The following is a 19,503-nucleotide window of genomic DNA, read 5'->3' as shown; positions in this document are numbered from 1 at the left end:
TAGGTCCCACAGAGGCCATCCCTCCTCAAACTCCCAGCGCCTGCAGATCCCCCCACCAGGTGGGGTTCTGCAGTGGACCAAGGTCCCCAGTGCGAGCCTGGGGTGCTGAACTGCGGGTCTCCCAGGGACATGGCCAGGCCCATTCAGAACCCCAGGGTGGTGTGGCTTATTTTTTATTGACCGGCTGCTGGGTTGGGCACATGCAGCTGGAAACGTGGTGTTCTGTGTCAGCCGCATGTTTCCCCAGCCCCGTTCATCCTGGGGCTCCATGGGGCTGTTCCCCAGCCAGGGAAGGGAGGCTGTGCAGGGGTGAAGTCCTCCACTCCACCCAGCTATAGCCCACACCAGGGCGGTTTTCTTTTTGGATGCTTGCCCAGAAGTGAATCTTTTTATTTTGCTTCACTGTTTTCTTTTCCAGGTTGCCCAAGGCTTGTTGTACTTCTATCTTCCAGCCCCTGCTCTGTCTGAAACCTGCTATGACTTCTGTGTCTCTTCCTTCCCTACTTGCCCTGCTGAGTGGCTGGCAGCCATTGCTGGTCCCCCCCCCCCCACCCCGTAGCTAGACTCCTTGCTGAGGGAACCCCACGTTGTTCGTGTATCAGGCAAGGCTTCCGATGGGGTGAAGCCTGAGGAGTCAGTCTAAGGCTAAGTCCATGGCAGCTCCTGATTAACCGATGGATGTGCCATGCGCTTCTGGCCAATGAGGCGTGGAAGTGTGCCAGAGGACCTCTGGGAAAGTTGTCGTGGTTCTTAAATAGGACGCAGAGAAGCCTTCTTCTCTTCCCACTGGGGATGTGAGTGTTCGGACGCGATGCCTGGACTTGGAGCGGCCACCTCATGACCGCCTGTGGGGACCAGCCTGAGAACTAAACCCACAAAACCGGGGATGACAGAGCAGAAAGGTGGAGAGAACCCACGTTCATGCTTATATTGTTGATCTGTTTGAATTAACTAATCTCAATTCTTGTTACGAAATAATAAATCCCTATTCTTTTTAAAGGCAGGAGTCAGCAAACTATGGCCCATGGGGCAAATTACCTATGGCCTGTTTCTATGAGTGAAATCTTCTTGGGCAACAGGCACACTTCTTTCACTTACCGACCACAGCCGCCTTTGCTGCAATGGCGGAGTTGCATAGCTGTGACAGAGACAAAGCCTAAAATACTTTCTTTCTAGCCCTTTACAAAAATGTCTGCCAACCCTAATTTAAGCCATGTACAGGTGGGTCATCTATCACCTAAAGCCAGAAAGCTGATAAACTTGCACGTTGGCACGTGGTATAAATTATTTGTGTTTGTTCCCAGTTTCATTACTTGCTTCAGAAATTCCAAGCTGCAGTGAATTGTGTGGGAAATTCAATGAACAAGTATTAAGGACTGAACAAACCACTGCAAGACCTAGTAACGTAAAAATAACAATTTATTATTATCTCTCCTGGCTCCGCGGGTTGACTGGGCTCAGTGAGTTGTTCTCATGTGGATCCCTTACATGGTTTTGGTCAGATGTCAGCTGGGGCTACAGTCATGGAGGGGTCGGCTACAGCTGGACATCCAAGATGGCGCATTCATGTGGCTGACAGTTCATGCGGGTTGTTGGCTGTGGCCCCTCTGTGGAGGGCTCTGTGGGCCCTCCCACGGAGGGCCAGCATGGAGGCTGGGTTCAGGCAGGGAATCCCAAGAGGGAATGGAAGCTGCCATGCCCAGAAGAGGCCCAGCACCATTTCTGCCGCATTCCATTGGTCAAGCTGACCCAGGGCCTTCCTAGTAGAAGCAGGCAGAGAGAAATAATCTTCATCCCTTCATGAGGGAGTGGCGAGTTCCCAGTGCAGTTTGTGGGATGGAGATACCATTGTGACTGTCTTTGAAAAATCCCAGCTGCCCTCCGGGCACAATAGTTCACATCCTTGCCACAAGCAAAAATATCCAAACCCTTTTGCAATGCTCCCAAAACTCAGGAGGATCTGATGGGAAAGTCCAGATCTTGTCATCTAAATACAATGCAGGCACAAATGGCTCCCTCCTTGGGTGGGGTTCCTCAAATTGTTTCCTGTCAACAGGAATACTGTGAGTTAAAGACTGGCTATGGGGGGGGGGGCCCCCTATACACACACACACACACACACCAATAAACAATGAGGTGTACAAGATACCCTTAGCCCTTAGGAGACACTCTTGCTCAAAAAGAGTAGGGGGAATGGGAGGCATATAGCAGTCACTGGTCTGTAGTAATTCAGAAATCTAGCTACATATATGCCTCCTGTCCTTTTTTTTTTTTTTAAAGATTTTATTTATTTATTTGACAGCGAGAGAGATCACAAGCAGACAGAGAGGCAGGCAGAGAGAGAGGAGGAAGCAGGCTCCCCGCCGAGCGGAGAGCCCAATGCAGGGCTATTCCTCTTATTCTATCTTGGGTCATGTCCTACCTTCAGTGAGTTACTTCCCATGATTCTGTCCTCTGAATCACCCTTTCTTTGCTACAAGAAGTGGCTCATGTTTGCCACTGAAGAGCTTCCTTAGCCTGCTTCCTGTCCATATAAGTTTGAGGCTCCAGAGGCTTCTTTTCATTTTTTCAATCATCTCTACCCCTTCTGGTCCAGTCTGATGGTGCCGTCATTAGTTTCAACTCACAAACACATTGTGGGTTTCCTAGGAATTGTGTGGCGTTTACAAAACCCACATTCAGAAATATTTTTGAGGACAAGACCCTCTCTGGTTTGGGCTTAAAGTTAGGATTCTGTGTGGCACTGTTAAAATTCTCAGAAATCTTTTGACTAGCTGAGAGGTCTAGGAGGCACACCCTTAAGTATTTCTGAAGTCTTAAAATAGAGCCACATCCTTGAAAGGATCTTCAGTTGTCCTACTTTGTGAATAACTTACTCTCTGGGGAGGATGGAAATGTCAAGCTGTTTAATTTTGAACCTAGAAAGACACAACCTAGAAAGTCCTGGATTCTCTTCATGTACTCTGAATTATATCTGAAACCTAACAATTTCCCCTTTTTGTTCATTTCTATCTGCCCCTTATCAATCATGGCTGAGAAGAGTCAGCTGACACTTTCATCAGCCTGCCTGAAATCTCCTTAGCCAGTTTCACTATCCATTAGTTATATATTTCCTTTTCCACATTACTGCAGGTGACAGCCTTGCTAACTTTCTGCCGCCACACCTCTCGGGTCTTTTCTCCAGTTTCCAATAACGATTTTCTCACTGCCAATAATTTTCTCACTGTTCTTATGGGCCCCAATAAACTTCTTTCTGAAACTCCAGAGGCCATGGCCCGTTCCAAAGCCAATGTCATCTGGTTCAAGTTTTTAATGTCAACATCCCCCTGCTGGTACCCATTTCTGTTCTGATTATCTACTTCTGTGGAGCAAACCATCCCAAAACTTAGTGTCTTAAAGCGGCATTGTTTTACGTTTTTTCATTCTGACTAGTCACAGAAGAGTAGTACTCCCTGGAGGTTTTCTCATGTGTAGAGTTCATATTCTGATGTGACCGAGGCAGCATGTGTAAGAGAGGTGAGAGCAGAAAGTCAGGGTTGAATCTTGAAAGACTAATATTAATATGGCTGATGAAGGAATTGAAACTTTGCAAGATTGTCAGTGGAGAGTCCTGGAAGGATTTTGAGCTAAAGAGTGAAGTTCTCGTATCTTTCGTAAGACAATAACCTGAGAAGCAGTGTGGGCCCACGACAAGGGGTAGGCAAGGTAGAAGCTTGTTTGAAGGCCTAATGATGGCGGAGGTGGGGGCAAAGGTGGGGAGTGGAGAGGAAAACTTGATGTATCAGGAAAAACAGTCATGTTGAGTCTCGTCAATTTTTTCCCATCACCTCTGCTCATCTTCTTTCAGAAGGTATCTGAATATACCCTGAACAGTAGTACTCTGGACAGTTGGTGGTTTAAGAATATTTAGAATTATGTGTTGTTGTTGTTTTTCTTTTAGGAATTGTGTTTTAATAGCCCTAATAGAGTCTTATTTTACTCCTAAGTCTTTCAGAGGTTATTCTCTAGATCAAAGACCATGATGCCTTCATGTCCTTGTCATATTCTGAACTTTGTTCATACCCTCTGCCATTGAATTATCGGCTAGATTCCAACTTTCAACTCCTTCCTCCTCAAAACACTCTCATCCTTTCATGCTCATGACAACCAGTCTCACCTTTGCTTCTATCTCTCAGTCTGCGTCTTTCTGTCTGTGTCAAAGGTATTTCTCTCCTCTACTTGGTGGTGACATGTTGGAGCTACCAGAAGTTCCATCCTAGGCTCTCCTCACTTCTGATTCCATACTCTTTTCTTGGAATCTTGATATTAAATTCAGTGGTTTCCAGCACTTCCTTGCTCTCACGAGTTGTTAGGATGATTGTTAGGATGGGGTTTGACTAGAGGTGACAGTAACTCAAAACACTATTAAAGTGTATTTCTTTTCAGGGAACTAGGCTCCTTCTGTCTCATTGCTCTGCCATCTTCACTCAACATTGGACTTTTACCTCATGCTCCAAGATGGCATCTTGGGTTTAAGCTACCACAACCACATTTCTGCCAGCAGCGAGAAATACAGCAGGAGGAAAGACACACCCTATCCTGTTAGGATACTTCCTGAAAGTCGTAGACACTTCCTATATTTCACTGGCTAAAATTTAGCCAGGCGACTACCCCAGCTCCAGCTAAAATGAGATGTTCTAATGCTAAAGAAGAGGGAGTAAGTAGATGGCAGTCTTTGCTGTCATCTCCCAAATGCATCCCTCCAGATCAGGCTTCTCTGTAGCTCCTGCCGCTTTTGTATGCAAGGACACCTCAAACCAAGTATCCAAGACTGAGCACATAGCCTCTCCCAAGCCTTTTCCATTTCCTGTGTTTCCTTTCTAAAGAAAGGGCACCACACTCTACCTAGCTGGGCAAGCCAGAGACCTAGAATGCCTCCTTGATTCTTAAGGTAGATAGAATTGTTTGTTCACGATTCATCCTTGCATGGCTTCTCTCGGCTCTCCAGCCAGCAACCAGGTTAACCTTTGAAAATGGCCAATCTCATTTATAACAGGGCTGGGTTTCACCACTCTCTCGATCTGAGTGATTCTGTTATTCTCACCCCGGGAGAGATAACGAGGGGGCTTTCCCAACCACAGCATTGCTGTACCCCATTTGACGAGAGCTAGGTTACTGTTTGACTGTTCTCTCTCAGGGCAGGGGACCGACGTGTGTCATGAGCTGTTGAGCCGGTGGGGAGAGTTTGTGTGAGTCGAAAGGTGATAATCACTCCTGTGGGGCTAATGATGAGTGAAGTGCAGGCAGCGGGAAAGAAAGCTCCTCGTCCCCGGCCACCTTCAGACCTTGCTCTCTCTCCAACAGGTAGACAGTCGGCAGGTGTTGCTAGGTTCCCACCTGGCTCTCTGATGCTTGCCAGGGCAGATGTGGGGCGGGGTCTCCATGCTGACACTTCCCTCTGTGCGGTTTCTGCTGGCCACGAAGGCCTTCTGGCCCCAGCCCTCCTGCTTCTCATCACTCCCCTCCTCCCCCGCCGAGAGTCCAGTTTATTATCTACTCATTTAAGTAAACTGTATCCCCTCCCCCAATCTCTTCTGGACATTGCCTTTGGATTCACTAAAAGCTCTGCTCTTATAAATCAAAGCTTTGGCTTTTACACCTATTATCTCTGAAGTGAAAGTCAGTGGCTGAACCTTGACACTGTCTTTGTCTTTGCTATCCAGAAGAGCACAGTCTTAATTCTCCCCAGGAATAGAGGTGCTGATTTAGAAATGCAAAAGAAGAAAAGCACAGCAACACATGAATATATTTGAAAATGTATCCAGGCAGGATGATGCCCCTGTTCTCCCACTTAAAACCCTTCAGCAACTTCCTATCGATCTGAAGATAAAGAATACACTCTTAAATATGGTCCCCAAGAGCCTAAATGGCCTGGCTTCTGCCTTCATCTCCAGCTAACTGTATACCCAGAAGTCTGAATGGCAGTCACTCCAGCTGCTTTCTCTACCTTCAAGGAGCTCCTTCTCCAATCAGGCCTTCCTTCTACCCACCCTTGACTCCCACTCCTCCTTCCTCTGGGAGGCACCTCTAGACCCACCCAGCCTCTGTGGTTCTTCTGTATAAACCCCTTTTATCTGAGGGGCTTCTTTCAGTTGCTGGGTTATTTGGTTACTCTCTCTCTCCCCGAGTCTGTAAGTTGCTAGTGATCTGATATGTCCTTGTTTTTCTCGCCACTGCCCTTCAGAGAATGGATGAATGAATGAATGAATGAATGAGATAAATGGATGAATGGATGGGTTCAGGAATGGTAGATATTCATTAAAGATGATCTTGCAGGGTGCCTGGGTGGGGTGTGGTCAGCTGGTTTCAACTCAAGTCATGATCTCAGGGTTCTGGGATCAAGCCCCACATGAGGGTCTGTGCTCAGCATGGAGTCTGCTTGAGATTCTCTCTCTCCCTCTGCCCTTCCCTCTCATGCACTCTCTTTCTCCTCTCTGAAATAAATGAATAAATCTTTTTAAAAATGATCTTGCAACTCTGGGTCCTAACCCAATTTGGTCCATCAGAGTGATCAATGAGCAGACTGGGCCTTATGAATGGCCAAAATATATAGAGACCATTTTGGAATAATTTGAGGTGGGACAATCAAGTCCTTCTGAATCACCTGCTCCCACTCTTTGGAAATTGTCACATTCAGTGTTATTCCTTTGAGCTCAAGGATCTTCTATCTTTTATCTTCCTAGTCTTTTAGGAAATTCACGTAATCCTAAAAGAATTTAGTCTTCATGAACTATACGTTAGGCAGCTGGATTCACAGCTGAGCCCCAGAGATCAGGGGGAGTGCGGGGCAGCAGGGAGTCAAAGAAGTGGAGAGGTGGGGAGGGATGGAGAGATTACGAACCAGACCTTGGAAGAGAAGTCAACCCATCAAAGCTGTCATCAGTCTCACAGACCTGCCAAGCTCTGACACTTTTACTTTCATGCTTTGTGATCCAGCAAAAAGTCATTTTGCTGTTTTGATTCTCTTGCTCCCCAGGAATAAAGATACAAAAGCAAATAGAGGAAAGTTCTTTAGGAGCCAGTGGAAGCACATGGACATAGAGACCAAGTGTTTAGCATTTGAATATGTCCACTTAGAAAGCTTCGCTCATTTGCCTGTTTATTCATTAAAGAAACACGGTTGTCGATCCTGGAGCTGGCACTGTACTAGGCATTGGAAACAGAAAATGAACAAAGCATACAGTGTTCCTCCCCCTGTAGAATAGGGGGGACTTTCCACAAGAGCTTTTAAAGCAAAAGACATATGTTCTTCTGGGTCTTCCGATTCTCATGGCTTATAACTGCCTGGAAGTGTTGGGACTTGGAGATTTAGGGAAAGTTGGGGGATATATTACATTCCTGGGAGGCCCAGGGAGCTTTAAAAGGGGAAATGACACAGCTTTCTCCTTTACTATCTTTCTTCATTTTGGTGACAGGATGGGGACGATGAGGAGAGAGAGGGATGAGGGTTGGATGCTGAACTCCAAGAAATGTCATCATTGTGGTTTGAGTGACTCTCATGGCAGAATGCCAGCCTGTGGCTTTGAAGTTTTGCTGCAAACAGAGAAAAGATGCCTGATCTGCAAAGGAGGGTTTAACTGGCTGGTGACAAGCATCAGTTAAGTTTGTGACATCTTATTTCATTTCTTTCCTTTTGTTCCTGAAAGGCAATTTCTATCCTTCTTCAGTTACGTAAGAGCTGGAATCTTCGTGTTCTAGCATTGTACCCTTAATGAAATTCCTTCCATCCCTTTTCTTAAATGTAGTATGCATCCTTTCCCCCAGGCCACCACAGAGGGCACAAAGTAAAGCCATTCTGTGATGGTGATAACAGCATGTCATCTCTTCCTAAGGCTTTGCGTTGCTTTGAAAAATCAATATTCCTCCACTGGCAATTTCTGGTAATGTGGTTAGTTTAACAAAACACAATGTGAAAAAGAAAAATGTGAGAAAAACTGCGAGACGAGATCTGGACCAACAAAACAAGAGATGTCTACCTTAGAGGTCAAAAACAAGTGGTTCCGTCTCATTCCTGCCCTCACCAGTGTAATTATGAGGATGATGGCAATGAAGGGGGACAAAGAGGCTTTGGTGTTTGGGAGAGGTGTCTGGGCTAAAGGATTGAGAGTGGTTAACTGGGGAAAATGACTGTCCTCTTGCCCAGTGGTACAGGGCTCTGTGTCGGACCCCCCTGCTTGGCAAGAAGGACAAGCTTTCAAGAGAGCTGTTCACACAGGCTGCACCAACCCACTGCCCGGAGTTTCTAGCCACTGGCCATATCTGCCTTTACTGTGAAACTACTTCGATAGGTTACCGACAACCTCCATTTTGCCCAATCTAATGTACTTGTTGGCCTTTGTGTCGCTCTATTGGACACACTCGACTACCTCTTCCTTCTTGAAGCACTATTCCCTTGGCATCGAGGGCGCCCCGCTGTCCACGTTCTTCTTCCACTGCACTGACCCTTCTGTGGCTCCCTTCTGCTGGCTTCTCTCCTCCTTTTGTTCCCTCAGTATTGGACTCTGTCAAGGCTTGGTCTGGGCCCTCTTTCAGTCTTTCCCTGTAGGGGCCTACTTAGCCAGAGCGACTCCATCTCGGTTAAACAGCCATTTTGTTGCTTATTCAGTAAAACTTAAACTGACCCTGCCCGCCCCCCCAGGGGAACTTACTTAAAAGCAAGTCTGGGCGGGTCAGTCAGGAGGAGATAACAGAGTCCAGAATGCAAGGACGAGTCAGGCCAGGTCGAGACATCCAATCAGTAAAGCACACATACACATCTCCCTAACCACCAAAGAATGTAAACCCCGCCTTCTGGGCGCCAAACTAGGGTGCCAATTCTGACCAGAGTGATAGGCTAGTTCAAACAGCTACTATAGGGTAAACTGTAATTCAACTGGCCACCTGTGTGTGACCTAACATGACTATACAACTTGCTCTGTGTGTTACAATCTTATTGGCCAGGCTCAACCACATGGCCTTTGCTCTATAAAAGCTAGTCTGTGAGGCTGGGGGTGAGGGCTCTCTCTGTAGGAGACAACCCCGGCCGGTCGGTCTGATTCTCGGTGCTGGTACGAAATAAAGCTTGACTTGACCTTCACTTTGTTTCAGTCTCACTCCTTTGATCATGGACACCATCGCCCCATGCTTGCTTTCTGAGTGATTCTCTTTACCAATCTCAAACACTTTGATTGTTCCTCAGCATCTCAAACTTAATGGATAAAACAGGCCTACAGAACCCTTGACGCACCCCCCTCAGTCTACATCTGGCTCTTTCCCACTCCTCAGGATGAAGCATCTGCCATCATCCACCTGACTACTAATGTCCCCAAGTTTCTGGGGGCCATCCTTCACCCCTTGCATTTCCATTCTTCTCTATCCAACCCCAAAGCAAGTCCTGCTGGCTGTCCTTCAGACAGATCTGCTATGAGCCTATCTCCCTGTGGTCTCCACCACAACCATCTGGGTCAAAGCTACTGTCATGTCTCCTGTGGTTAATTGAGCGGCCTCCTGACTGGTCTCACTACTTCCTCTTTTGCCTCTTTCAACCACTTTTCCACAGAGTATTCTTTGAAAGGCAAATTATGTCACTTCACAACTTAAAATCCTTGAGTGATTGTCTATTGAAAATAAGGTCAGTATCATCTCCAAATCCCCCAGGTGCTTCCTCTTGCATCTCCTCTTAAATTTATGATCTTATCCCTGCCTGCCTCTTGCTCACTCACTCCATTCCAGGCACACAGGCCATCCCTAAACTCTTAGAATACACAAAGCTCTTTCCTGCCCCAGGGCCTTTGCACTCACTCTTCCCTCTGCCTGGACCACTTTCCTCTATTGCCCGTTTGTTGCTATCTTTGAGTTGTGACTCAGCCAAAATGTCACGTCCTCAGAAAGACCTTTGCTGATCACATTATCCTCTGCCCCAGCACTCAGTTGTTTCCTTCATGTACAAATCACTATTTGCAATTATTTGTTCATTTAATTGTTTACTGCACCTCACATTAGACCATAAGCATCACAAGGACAGGGATAATAACATCTGTCACTTATCCTTAATGGCTAGCAGAACACCTGGTGGATCATATGGGCTCAAGGAATGGTTTTTGCATGAATGCATAAAAATAGCATTAATGGTAGCTAATAGTATGTCACTTGGGGCTCTAGTTTTGACTACTGAACTATAGATACTTGTGTTGGTGGACCTTTTTTGGAAAATATTTAAATAGTCTGGAATTGGGATCATGCACTGTCTTAAGATATACTCAGAGAATTCCATGCCAGATTAATTTTCAAGTAGAACAAAGCTACAGTTCTGTAGAAGACATTAGAGCAGGAACATTTCTATGGGAAGATTCATACTCCAATAATAAAAGTTTCTAGTAAGTAGCATATCTGTGGAATAGCTTTGAAATTAATATGGAAACTGAATTAGAATCTCTACAGGCAACAAAAGGAAAAGGGTAAAGATAAAACCAAGATGGTCTTTGGGGGAATAAAACTACGACTTGCTGTCAGCAATAACTTTCAGTTGCTGATGGCCATCCTCCCAACAAAACCCAAAAAGTTATTTTCAAAGAATCCTTGGAGTTATCAAATAGGGGACAAGACTGTTTGAAGATGGAATTTGGTTCATAGTTATCTTCTAACAATTTCTTAGAATAAGCATAAGTTGAAAACTGAGCTTTCCTAGTAGCTGCAAAAATTTCAACAAAAATATGTTCATCATCAACAGTGATATGATTAGACCATTTGTTTCTTACGACTGAGCTCTGAAAAGAAAGAACAATTATTGATAATTAAGTGTTCTTCCTTTTATGCAGCTTTTGCTTATTTCTAAACACTTCAGTGTTCATTGAGATTGCCTAATAATTTAATGTTTGAATAATAAAACAATTATATGTGCTTTTATTGCTACTTGTAATATGTTTATAATTTCTCTGTGTGTAAGATGTAAAATACTTGTTTGCACTGATTTTTTTATTTAATAAGTTTTGCAGTCATGAAAATATCAGTGTTAATGCTGGGGCATCAGAGTGGCTCAGTTGATTAAGCATCTACCTTTGGCTCAGGTCATGACCTCAGGGTCCAGGAATTGAGCCCTGTGTAGGGCTCCCTTCTCAGTGGGGAGTTGGCTTCTCCCCCTCACTCTGCCCCTCCCCCTGCTCATGCCCTCGTGCTCTCTCTCCCTCTCTATCTCAAATAAATAAAATCTTTTAAAATATTATCAGTGTTAATGTTAATACTTCATTATAAATCTAAAGTGTTATTGACAACACGCCCACATTGTTCTTTTGTTTCAGTTCTGTGATCACTATTCTTGCCTGGCCCCAGCAGCCCACAGCAGTGAGAGGTGGAGACTGGCCAGCCACTGGGTACCCTGTTTATGACATGACACTTCATCCTGATTGGAGTCTGACCTTGATCGGGCTTGTGGATGAAGGTGTCATAGCTCACCTGCTCTGATCTTGACTGGGTTGGAATGTCTGATCGAAACTGAGGTCGTGTGACTTTTCAACCAGAGGAAGAGCCTAGACCTTCATGCAACATATGGCAGGTGTCTCAATCACTACATTACCCTATGTGGTGGGTGGCACTGGGCCTTATGAAGGTCAAGTAGTTTCCGCCAAGATCCCACAGCTACTGAGTATAGGAACCAGGAACTGAGACCCTGCTAGTCTGGCATCGAAGCCTTTTTGGCTCTGCCTCCCTAGCTCATGGCAGGAATCACCCAAAATTGTGCTTTTGCAAGAACACAGCCCCAGCCTCTCTAAGAGAAAAGGAAAAAGGGCCAAATTGGTTTTGTGTTGTCCTAGAACCATGATGGAACTTCAGAGCCAAGTCCTGAGCTGCAGAGGGAGAAGAGTAATCTCAACAACGGAATTGGTTACCCCCGCCGAGGCACCCTCCCATCTGCAGCTTGCTCTTAGCCCAGTAAAAAATGGAGAAAGGTCTGCTCCTTCTCACGTCTGCCTCCTAGGATAGTTAACCCACTGGTTGGTGGGACAAGAACCTCATCTATGGGAACACCTACAGAGGCTTACCTCAAGTTCAAATTCCCATAAAATTTTAATGGCAGATGTTCCCGTTGTTAAGTTGGGTCACGAGTACTCCTGCTCCTACTGCTAACATCACTGTCACTGCTTCCACTGCTGAAGGTTTTCAGATGCCTGGCTCAATGGTCTTTGACTGCAGCTTCGTGGTAGATTCAGACTCTGCTGAGAACATGGTGGCGCTTTGGACAGAGCTCTGATACGGGAGCGTAGATGACAACCGAAAATGAAAGCTTTTCTTGCTTTCAGTGTTCAGCACCACAGAAGTCACATTTTCATTGATCCTCTAAATATTTAAAATAATTAAGTCTAAATTATCACTGTATTTAGTTGAAGTCGTGTATTCTAACTACAACCTAGTAGGAATGTACTACCAACTTGCTCTAGGACCTGCTATACACTGCTTGCCTCAGATTGATTTAAAAAAAAAAGAAACTCATAGATTTGTTTTAATCGGCACCCGTTCTTTCAGATTCCTGTGTTGGCTTTTGTTGCAGGCTTCCACTAAAAGCTAGTTGCTGCTCAATTGAACGTGTAGAATGTGCAAATAATAATTGACAAAACATTCATGACTCGTTAAAGTAACAGCCCTTTGGAAACAGAATAAAACAATGGTATGCACTGAAAGTGTTGTAAAACACAGTTAAATCTCTCCAAGGTAAAGGCAAATCAGAGGGGCTGTCACACCTTGTATGTCACTTGATGTCTGAAATAAATGATATCAGCCTTTCTTAACCTAGGAGTTGATTCTAATGCAAAGCAATTCGGCTCCACACCAACTTACAATAAAATGCAAATGGTCATCCGGCCTTGTACCTTTCCAAGATTGTAGCTGAAGACTAAAGAAGTGGAGTCCCACGGGCCTGACTGGCCATCCTCAATCAACATTTTAAGGAATTAAGCACCAATAAACCAGAAACCAGTTTGGATTTGGGTATAAGTTGTATGTGCTGAAAAAAAGGAGCATTGTTCTACTGGAGTTTCAGTTTTTTGGTTTTTATCACTGAAACCACTAAAGAATATGGCCCTATTGAATTCTTAAACTGAGGACTTTGGTTATGGTTGGTTTGGACATTTGGTTATGTTTGCATTTGTCAAAGGCATGACCGCTTATTCGAGCTGATAATGCTGTTCCTGTTCCCTTACTAAGAGTTTAAAGAAACCGGACTGTATAAACTACCAACTAGACCCAAAGAGCTATTTTTTTTTTTAAACAAAGGCTTTCTTAGCAAACACTGGAAACAATGTAAAAATATATCAATAAGGAAATGTCAAAATACAACATATCCCAGAGACATATAATTAAGTAAAAGAATGTGTAGAACAATATATACAATGCCCTAAGATTTATTAAAAAAAAAAGAATCTTCTAGATGCATAGATTCACAGACTCCAAACTATAACAAGGGCTTCACAGGAAGAGGAAATGGTGGGGGGAGAGGGCACAAAGGTGAGGATTCGGATTTTATTTTGAAGTTAGCTATTATGAAGCAAAGCAAAACCAAGTGCAAACCAACAAGCAAACAAGAACCCTGGGGCTCCTAAACTAGCAAAGAATGTAGTAGTTCCCTACGGTTGCCCCAACAAAATAGTGGCCAGAGGCTTCAAAAATAGAGATTTGGTTTCTCACAGTTCTGGAGGCTAGGAGTCAAGAGAGCTGGGTGTGGGCAGTCTTGGTTTCTCCCGAGCCTCTCTCATTGGCGGCATTTCTTCCCTTTGTTTGTCTTCATGTGGCCTTTTCTCTGTGTGGGTGCTCTTCTCGGGGGCTCCCCCTGTGAGTGCTAATCTCCTCTTACAAGAACACCAGTCCTATGGGACTAGGGCCCGGCCTATAGGCTACCTTGTAGCTTGAATCCCCTCTGTGAAGATCCTATCTGTCTACAGTCATGTCCTGGGGCCCTAGGGGTGAGGACTTCAACTGATGAATTTGGCACAGGGACACCATTCAGCCCTGCACCAGAGGATGTTCATTTTATTTTATTTATTTTATGGGAATTCAGGCTGCTTCTATCAAATGCCACACAATTTTAATAAACCTCATGAGGAGAGCAATCCTTCATGAACATCTGAACGCTGATTACAGCCTTACTTCAAGACATTTCCAAAACAATTTAAACTAAAATAATACTCTTACCATGACTGATTATTTGAAACTTCCAGCATTTTCATTTTGAATTCCAGACCGGACTGTGTGGGTTCCATAGCCTATCAGCTTTCATGGAGACTGTGTAGTTTTACTCTACAAAGAGGCCAGAAGTTATGCCAAAGAGCACTCTAAACATGTGTTCTGGTAAATAAAATCTCAGATACTTCAGTCCCCCTCAGCTTCACTAACATGCAACTTAGGGGGCCCCTAATTCAAAATGACTGGTGTCCTTAAAAAAAGGGAAGATTTGGACCCAGGCCTGCAGATGGGGAGAAACCCACGTGACCATGAGGACCTCCATCGGCACAATCCTTCTATAAGCCATGGAGTGTCAAAGATGACCAGCCAACGCCAAAAGCTGGGAAAGAGGCATGGAATAAATTCTCCCTCACTGCCTCAGAAGGAACCAGTCCTTCCAGTGCCTTGATCTTGGACTTCTGGCCCCCAGAACTGGGAAACAATCAGTTTCTGTGTGTAGGGCACCCAGTCTGTAGTACTTTCTGGGAGCCCGGGGAAACTGACACAGTGTGTATCAATAAACAGAATGGAAAAAAAAAAAAAAAGCCTTACGGAAAGTGTCCTCAGGCAGCAGGCATCCTGGGGCTACGTGGTTCCCCTTCCTCTAAGTAACTGTTGAATGGGATTCTCTTCAGTGGCTTGTGCCCCCGGGGCTGTCTCTCTTCCTGACAAGATGGTACGGGCTTCTGGGTGACAGGAAAAAGGCCTATTTCTGGCACCGCCCAGAATGCCTCGTTCTACCTCTGGGGAATCAACATTTGTGTTTGAGTGCTGAAGTTGTCGTTTGCTCCAAGTCATGCCTAACCCAAAGAAGGCCTCAGATGAGGAGACACATACTTTATACCTCAAACTTAGCCACACAGACCTACTTGCAGGCACAGATTTTCAAAGAGCGCAGCATGTGTTCCTGGGCCAGGCTGGGGTCCTACTGGCTCTCATGCTTGTTTATCAGCTTGTTTATCAGCTCAGAGACCATTCTGGATGCTTTGCAGCCACAGCTACATTTCTTCCTTGGAGCTGGCCTTGGGGATCCCCATAGCAGTTTTGGGGAACTGAGCTAGAGACCCAATTTGCATTTGTGGCTCACGCACTTACCCCATCCGGTTGAGGGCTAGCTTCTGAATGTTCTCTTGCTTACAAGTCTGGTATCCTAGCTGCTATGGGCCAGGCACCACACAGTCCCGATGTTAATGGTGATTTTTTTGATCACAATGGATTCCTCACAGGTATCTGCAAATGCACCCGTAAGCAAAACACAGCTAGGATGGGTTCATTTAAAAAAGAAAACAGAAATGGAATTCACATCTTTGGGGCACGCACCAGGTGTGGGTTTCTGTGCAGACGTTAGCTCACTGAATCTCGAGAAAGATAAAACCCACTTGGAGACTAGGTATTGCATTTCTATTTTCGCATGTTGAAATTGATGTTTTGAGAAGTTAAATTGCGTGCCCACATTCATTTGACTCGTTTATGGTAAGCCAGGGATTCAAAAACCGCATCTGCCTGACGGTGGGGCCTGTGCCTTTTCCACATCACCAACAGGTTACATAAAGGCTGGGCGGCCGTGCAGACAAGGAGGAGAGAAAAGTAGGCTAGAGATCGTTGCTGTAAATGGGTATAAAACAGAGCTGAGAGTTTCCAGGCAGCCAAAGAACAGATTGCTGGGCTCTCCTCTGATAAATAGACCAAAGCAATTCATTAAGAAAAAGAGACAAATTCACTCAACATCTTTGGTAATTATGGCGCTGATATAATTATGTCCGACATCCCCCACCGCTCAGGAACTGTCTGATCTCCTTCCCTGATAAAGTGGGGGCCATGATGGAGTGGATTCAGTTGTGGGAGGTGACCAGGGAGTGTGGGCAGTGTAGGCAGGTGGGTGGCAACCCCCGAAGCAGGGTGCCAAGGCGATGCCAGGCCAGAATCAGAACCACCAGGCTGGCGCTGGGTCTCCAAGTCATGTGGGTTTGGGGCTGGGGCACGAGTTGTGCGCATGGGCGCCCATAAACCCAGGAACAAGTTCTTGGAAAAGTCAAAGCAGATGAAAACAGGGCAAATCTGGAGTCAACCCTGACCCAATGGTCATCTGCTTATGTGTTTTGTTCATTTTAAGTAGCCGCTTTGGGGTACATATATAAAGACGTATAAATAAGCAGGCATCGACATTTTCCAACTGGCCACTTTTTACATCACTTTACCCCAGTCTAGTTCTAGGAAGCCCTTCCTGCGGGTGGTGCGAGTCAGGGGATGTGGCTCCTAGGTGTAGAGCCGCCTAAAAAGAGCCGGGACAAACGGGTGTGGAAGCAGCTGCGCATGTGCGGGGTCCAGTGTCCTTGGACCACCTGCTGAACGTACCTGCGGACGGTCTCCGAGATTATTCCTCTGTGGCAGCCCACGCTCCCGGTGACCGCCGAGGCCCTGCGGGAGCCAGGGAATCGGAGCAGCCTGTTTTTCTGGAGCAGAAGGGTGACTGATGGCGTCACATTGGCCTCGTGGCTCTCCAGGTCGGTCCCCCCAGCTCACTCAGGGGTGCTCCTCAGCGCTGATCTCCGCGGAGCCGCGGTGGCCAGAGCCTGTCGTCTGGGCCTGGTCTTCCGTGTCCCGTGGAACATGTACTGAGAGCTTGTCCGGGACCCTCCCTGGCCACGCCCGGCCTGGGGTCGGGGGAGCTGGGCGGACTAGCTGGGTAACCGGACGCATGCGCGCTGCTCACTTTGTCTAGGACACCCGGACCGCGCTGAGGGGGAAATGGCCTTAAGGAAGAATGCTGCTCCTCATCCCTCGGGTGCCTGGCTCTGCCAGCTGCAGGGATTTCGTCCCGCCAATTAAAATAAACAATCCCACATGTGCACAGCCGACCTGGGGAAGAGGTGTCGGGAAATCAAGACGCCACAGAATCTGACATGAAATGTGTTTAAGAGCAGCTTGGCTCTCTTGACTTGGGAAGTGGCTTTTCTGCGAGGTTCAGAGTCTCAACGACTTTGGAACTGGAAGAAAAGGCGTTGCTCACATGGTCAGGCCTCCATTTCACGGCCGAGGAGAGGGAGGACTAGCTTTTCTGGGATCACAACTGGAACAGAAGAGGTGACACGGCAGCCTGCTGTGTCAGTCGGGTGCTCCCCAACAGTGAAGAAGACCAGTGGGGCCCAACAGGGCAAGGGGGGGGTGGTGGTGGAAAGGGGCCAAAGCTTCAGAGGAGACAGGGCTAGCTCTGGATCTGGAATTGGAGGCCCCGGGGGAGAGGGTTAGCCGCCAGGCATGGAGCAGGAGCACATAGAGTGGTTCCCCGTCCAGGGTGGAGGCCAGCCTGAGGAGAAGGGAGAAGCCGAGCTGAGTATGTTGGTCAGAGGTGATGACTACAGAAGCCAGGGCCTATGCTAGCTGGGTAAGCAGAGGGGATGCAGCCGCATGTCCCACTTATGGGAAAGGAGAAGCCCGTTGTTTCTGAGTTGAGCTTTCGAGAATGACTCCTGCAGCCTTGCGGCGACTTGGCTCCAGGAGAGCTGAGGTCTCTGTCAGGATCAGAAAGCTGCCAGACAAGACGCTGCCACACAGCCAGCACACACTGCTTCCAAACCAGAACCAGAACCTCACTTCTGCATGGAAATCCCTGGGGTGCCTCCTCCTCCAACAGGGGGTACCTAAATCAGAGCTGGAACCCAGCTGTGTGGGAGTCTGGAAAATGTGGTTTTAGCCTTCACTCGTTCAGCTGAGGGAGGAACGCTAGGAGGGTTTGGAATGGATGTTGGAGAAGCCAGTCCACAGTGTTCACTCCAGACGGAGGGCCTGGAGTCCCAGGACAGAGAGCTGCTCCTAGGAGCTTGGGTTTATGGGGTCCAAAGTCAGCGGTCGCTGATGAGCTCTTGGCCAGAGGGAAGTCAGGAAGACGGTGATTTTTTTAAATTTAAATTTTAGTTAGTGAACACACAGAACCATATTGACTTCTGGAGCAGAACTTAGTGATTCATCACTTACAACACCCACTGCTTATCAGAACAAATGCCCTCCTTAATGGCATCACCCATCCCCCACCAACCTCCCTCCATCAACCCTCAGATTATTTTTTATCGTTAAGAGTCTCTTATGGTTTGTTTCCCTCTCTCCTTTTTTTGTTTCCTCCCTTCCCATATGTTCATCTGTTTACTTTCCTAAATTCCACATATGAGTGAAATCATGTGATATTTGTCTTTCTCTGACTGACTTATTTCACTTAGCATAATACATACTAGTTTTATCCATGCTGTTACAAATGGCAAGATTTCATTCTTTTTGAAGGCTGAGTAATATTCTTATGTGTGTGTGTGTGTGTGTGTGTGTGTGTGTGTGTCTACAATACACCACATCTTCTTTAGCCATGGATTTTTTTTGTTGATGTACAGTTAGGCTCTTTCCATACTTCGACTATTATTGCTAATGCTGCTATAAACATCAGGATGCATTGTACCCTTTTGAATCTGTATTTTAGGAAGCCAGTGATTTTGAAAAGACTTATCGAAAAACATTCTTCAGACTAGATTTGTCTCCAAGAAGTCTTGGGTAGAAAGTACTGTGCAGGAGATTGTTGCTGTAATATTCTAAAGTCAAAGATATTGATGGCACAGAGTGGGAGTGATGGGGGTAGAGAGGAGGAGAGTAGTAACTAACAGCAGGTTGAGAATGTGTGATGACTGACGAGATGGGTAACAAAGTGACTCCTAAACTGCATACAGAGACTGTAACGTCTGTCCTTGACTCTCAGTGTCTCTCCCAATGAGTGGCTTGTAGTAGGTGTTCAATATATGCTTTATGAGTGAACAAGAAGGATAAGTCAAAGATGGGATGTGATTGTCAGAAGGCAGATGAGCAAATAACTACTTGAAGCAATAAGTCAGCCAGTGCTGCTCTTATCCCCTCTTTGTTTCTAGTAGCCTGAGAAGCAAACAGAAAGAGCACTTTACAAAGAGTCAGGGGAGAGACTGAGGAGCTTGAGGGGGGGAGAAAGAGGAGAAAGTAACCAATGGAGCTGATTCTGCAGCAGAAATGAGAATTTCAGGACTATGTCTACATTGGGAGAGCAGCCTGAACCCTGAGGGTAGCCCCAAATGGAAGTGTACAGTGCCCCCAGCCAGATGGAGGGAACCCTGACTCCAGACACTCAGCGACATGCCGGTGGAGAGGGCAGGGTAGAACTTCTCCACAGGGACTGCACACCACTGCAGCTGAGTTTTCTTTCTTTCCATCCCCCCCCCCCTTGCCCCCTTCCCCAAACTCCGGAGCATCATAATTAGAGAACTA

The 19,503-nt window shown here is 46.3% G+C and overlaps 1 long non-coding RNA gene across 1 annotated transcript; it reads right to left on the bottom strand.

Annotated features, from left to right (window-relative positions):
* Nucleotides 1-1,781: 1,781 nt before the first annotated feature.
* On the bottom strand, nucleotides 1,782-16,907 carry LOC116574346. The gene is made up of 4 exons (XR_004279231.1): nucleotides 16,585-16,907; nucleotides 15,325-15,459; nucleotides 12,057-12,261; nucleotides 1,782-2,046 (listed from the first exon to the last, which is right to left on the bottom strand). It is a non-coding gene; the product is annotated as an uncharacterized LOC116574346 (long non-coding RNA).
* Nucleotides 16,908-19,503: the final 2,596 nt, after the last annotated feature.

The sequence above is a fragment of the Mustela erminea genome, chromosome 15 (assembly GCF_009829155.1).
Source record: "Mustela erminea isolate mMusErm1 chromosome 15, mMusErm1.Pri, whole genome shotgun sequence".
Lineage (NCBI taxonomy): Eukaryota > Metazoa > Chordata > Mammalia > Carnivora > Mustelidae > Mustela > Mustela erminea.
The sequence above is the reverse complement of the archived record's forward strand: the minus strand, read 5'-3'. Positions and strand labels throughout refer to the sequence as shown.